The sequence below is a fragment of the Triticum aestivum genome, chromosome 4B (assembly GCF_018294505.1).
Source record: "Triticum aestivum cultivar Chinese Spring chromosome 4B, IWGSC CS RefSeq v2.1, whole genome shotgun sequence".
NCBI lineage: Eukaryota > Viridiplantae > Streptophyta > Magnoliopsida > Poales > Poaceae > Triticum > Triticum aestivum.
The window spans coordinates 242,802,463-242,806,894 of record NC_057804.1 but is presented as its reverse complement, the minus strand read 5'-3'; positions in this window follow the sequence as shown (position 1 = coordinate 242,806,894).

Here is a 4,432-nt window from a genome sequence, read left to right as displayed (position 1 = left end):
CAGCCACTCGCCCTCCTCATTGAAGGTGTTGAAGAACAGGGTGGCCGCACCGTCATACTCGAAGTGGATCATCAGGGTTGCCTCCGCGCAGCAAGCCCGGGCGATCTCGCCCCATCCTCGCGTCATGAAGACGTCTGCAGGCGGCACCACCTCTACTTCAACCCCGGTGGCGAAGCTGCGGCACCCTGCGTGTTGCAGCCACAACTCAACCGGTCCCCTCGGAGGCAGCTTGTTGACGAAGAACCATGGGAGTCGGATACAGGTGTCGGGAGGCATCGATGCCCACACCACGAACTTGCGCGAGCTACCCTCGGCATAAGTCTATGGTGCGGTCGGCTGGGTAATGGTGGCCCTACCATCTTCATCACGCGCCACTCGATGGAGCACTCCTTCATCTTGAGCGCGGGCATATAGGGGGAGGGGGAAGCCAGCGGAGGCCTTGATTGCCAAGGCCTGGCCACCTCTCGCCCCGCGCCGGCGTCTTCAGGGAGGCGGAGCCGTTTCTTCGGTGGGAGAGGGTCAGGCCCCTCCCTAGGAGCCTTCCCCTTCTCTGCCATAGAGTACCTCCTGATTGGCGCCATGGGAGCAAGATGAAGAGGAGAAGAAGAAGGCGGGAGCAAGATGAAAGAGAGATGGGCAGGGGCTCCGCCCGCTCGCACATTTATAGCCAGGAGAAGGTAAATTGTCGGCCTCCCATGATTTCCAGTAATGATGATCCTCCCTGCATGCAACATGTAGTTGTCAAGTCGAACGGGAGTCAAGGCAGCGTGGGGAAGCGGAGTCGCCCATGTCCGATCAATCGCCATGCGTCATCAAGGCCACGGGCGGTTAGGGCCTGCGGCGCTCCGCACTTGCCCTTTGGCTTCGCCTGGAAGCCAAGACCAAGCGCGCCTTGGGCCCGGGGGCTACTGTCGGTGTCCTGGATTCGGGGGTATCCAGCCCTGCCTTCCTGCGGCCCACCATGTGGCTCCATCGACGGCCTGGTATGGCCCAGCTTCAACACCAACACCGCAAGACCCTCGCGAGGGTCGAAGCCTCACGAGGCAGGCGATGCCAAGACCCCCGAAGGAATCGGCCTCCTTAGGAGGGCTCCTCAGGGGCGGAGAGTTCTATGCAAGCTACCTCATGAGGCTCAGCTGACATGAGCCATGACGACCAAGGCCAGGTAGGTGCAGAGCGCAGGTTTTCTCTTCGGTGCAAAGGAGGCAAGCCACAGGCACGGAGTCCCGAGGAATCATCCAAAGGTTTCCATTCCGGTGCAACAAGACCAAGACCGCCAGGACGGCAGGACAGAGGTCATCGATGAGCCCACCTTAGTGTCATGACCGGATGCTTTTTGCAGGCGAAGACTACTTTTGTCAGGATAGACTATACTGCTTGTCCCCTTTCAAATCCGGTCATTGTGGGATCCCTTCCCATTCATATTTGGGAGGAGGACCAAGGCCACTATAAATAGGACTAGCCACCACCATAGAAAGGGGGGAGGACGAAATCATGACATGTAGAGCTAGCGTACACCACAGCAGCTCAAGAACACCTCACCTCTTGAGGCTTGTTCATCCACTGTACTAGTTCATCCTCAGCCCTCCGAGGCAATCCACCACACCACATTGGATTAGGGTATTACACCACAATGGTGGCCCGAACCAGTATAAATCATTGTGTCTTTGTGTCTCTTTGAGCTCGACGCGCTAGTCTTAGGAGGATCACGAGTAGGTAGGCTGGGCAGGTTGAAATCTCCGCACGCACCCCAGAGTTTGAACCTCTCAAGGGTTTGCGGATCCCTAAATCCGACAGTGACATTCCTTTGCATTAAGGTTTTGTTCATCCAAATAAAAAGCACATGACAACCTCTGCTTCCCTCTGCAAAGGGCCTATCCATTACCTTTAAATTACCTACCCATATGCAAGAGTCGTGGTGATCTTCACCATTCCTTTTATTTTTCTCTTTTTGGCAAGCATCATGTGTTGGGGAAGGATCTAGACACACATACCCAGTCGAATATAGGTGATCATGAGTTATTATTGTTGACATTACCCTTGAGGTAAATGGTTGGGAGGCGAAGTTATAAGCCCCTATCTTTCTATGTGTTTGACTGAAACATTGATCTCATAAGTATTGAGTGAGTGTTAGCAATTACGAAAGGCTAAATGATGGTTGAATATGTGAACATGCTAAATAAAAGATCTTACATTGACTCTTTCTAACATTATGATAAATTGTAATTGCATCCATGATTGAGATCATAGTTTGTTAGTTTTCAATGAAGTTTATGGATTCATACTTTACCTTGTGAACGAACTATTACTTTCGCATGAGAAGTTATATTACAAAATATATTTATGTTCTAATGATGATCATGATGCCTTCATGTCCATATTTTGTTTTATCGGCACCTCTATCTCTAAACATGTGGTCATGATTATCAATTTCAGCTTTTCGCTTGAGGACAAGCGAGGTCCAAGCTTGGGGGAGTTGATACATCCATTTTGCATCATGTTTTCATGTTGATATTTATCGAATTATGGATTGTTATTACACTTTATGATGCAATTCTCATGCCTTTTCTCTCTTATATTTGCAAGACTCACATGAAGAGGGAGAATGTTGGCAACTGGAATTCTAGACCGGAAAAGAGCAAATATGAGATCCCTATTCTGCACAACTCCAAATGTCTTGAAAATTTAAGGAGAATTATTTTGGAATATATAAAAAGTATTGTGTGAAGAAATACCAGGAGGGGACCCACCAGGTGGCCACATGCCTAGGGGCGCGCCCTACCCTCCCAGAATGTGGGCCCCTTGGCCAGCCTCCGGTGCCCATCTTCTACTATATGAAGTGTTTTGACCTAGAAAAAATAATGAGAAGGCTTTTGGGACAAAGCGCCGCCTTCTTGAGGTGGAACCTGGGCAGAAGCAATCTAGGTCTTCAATGAAGCGATTCCGCCAGGGAAACTTCCCTCCGAGAGGGGGAAATCAAAAGCCATCGTCATCACCAATGATCCTCTCATCTTGGGAGGACCAATCTTCATCAACATCTTCACCAGCACCATCTTAAATCCTAGTTCATCTCTTGTATTCAATCTTTGTCTCAAAACCTCATATTGGTACCAGTGGGTTGCTAGTAGTGTTGATTACTCCTTGTAGTTGATGCTAGTTGGTTTATTTGGTAGAAGATCATATGTTCAGATCCTAAATGATATTTAATACCCTATGATCATAAACATGAGCATGCTTTGTGAGTAGTTACTTTTGTTCCTGAGGATATGGGAGAAGTCTTGTTATAAGTAATCATGTGAATTTTGTATTCGTTCGATATCTTGATGGGACGTATGTTGTCTTTTCTCTGGTGGTTTTATGTGAGTGTCGACTACTTGGCACCTCACCATGATTTGGGCCTAGGGGAAGGCATTGGCAAGTACCAAGTAGATGATGGGTTGCTAGAGTGACAGAATCTTAAACCCTAGTTTATGTGTTGCTTCATAAGGGGCTGATTTGGATCCCCATGTTTAATGTTATGGTTAGATTTATCTTAATTCTTCTTTCGTAGTTGCAGATGCTTACGAGAGGGGTTAATCATAAGTGGGAGGCTTGTCCAAGTAAGGACAATACCCAAGTACCGGTCCACCCACATATCAAACTATGAAAATAGCGAACGTGAATCATATGAGCATGATGAAAACTAACTAGATGATAATTTCCATGTGTCCTCAGGAGCGCTTTCCTTTATATAAGAGTTCGTCCAGGCTTGTCTTTTAGTATAAAAAGGATCGGTCCACCTTGCTACACCCGTTGATAGTTACCCGTTAAAAATTTCCTTGCTACCAAACTATTTGTTACCGATAAATTTCAGTGCTTGCAGAGAATACCTTGTTGAAATCCTCTTGTCATTTCCTTTTGCTCCTCGTTGGGTTCGACACTATTACTTACCGAAAGGGATATGACTAATCCCCTATACTTATGGGTCATCATCATCCATGTCGATGTCGAGGTCGAAGGCGCAAAGACAAGAAGTCCCCCTACTTGGCACGCCAAATGTCGGAGTCTAGGATCTGCGTCCATGAAACTCTCCAAGAGCTAGGGTTCAAACTCTAGGGGGGCTTTGCTTGGTAACCTTGATAGAGGAAAAGGTGTCCCGTCTTTCGATAAGATGGTGGCTATCATTTTTGTGGAGTAGACTTTGACGATCGGACTACGAAAGTGCAAAGATGTCGCACCTTAGCAATTGCTAAACCAACTCCGAGAGGTTATTGACCACGCCGGAGCACAACCAACCTGACCACGAGGGTTTGTTTCCTACACGCAAACGAAGAACAAGCAAGCAACTAAAATTGCTATATGGATATTGCGAATATAAGAGGAAAGCTTTATTAATGAAGGTGAAGTTATGTGACATGTTGATCTGGTCGTTGAACACAAAGGAAGTACGCGA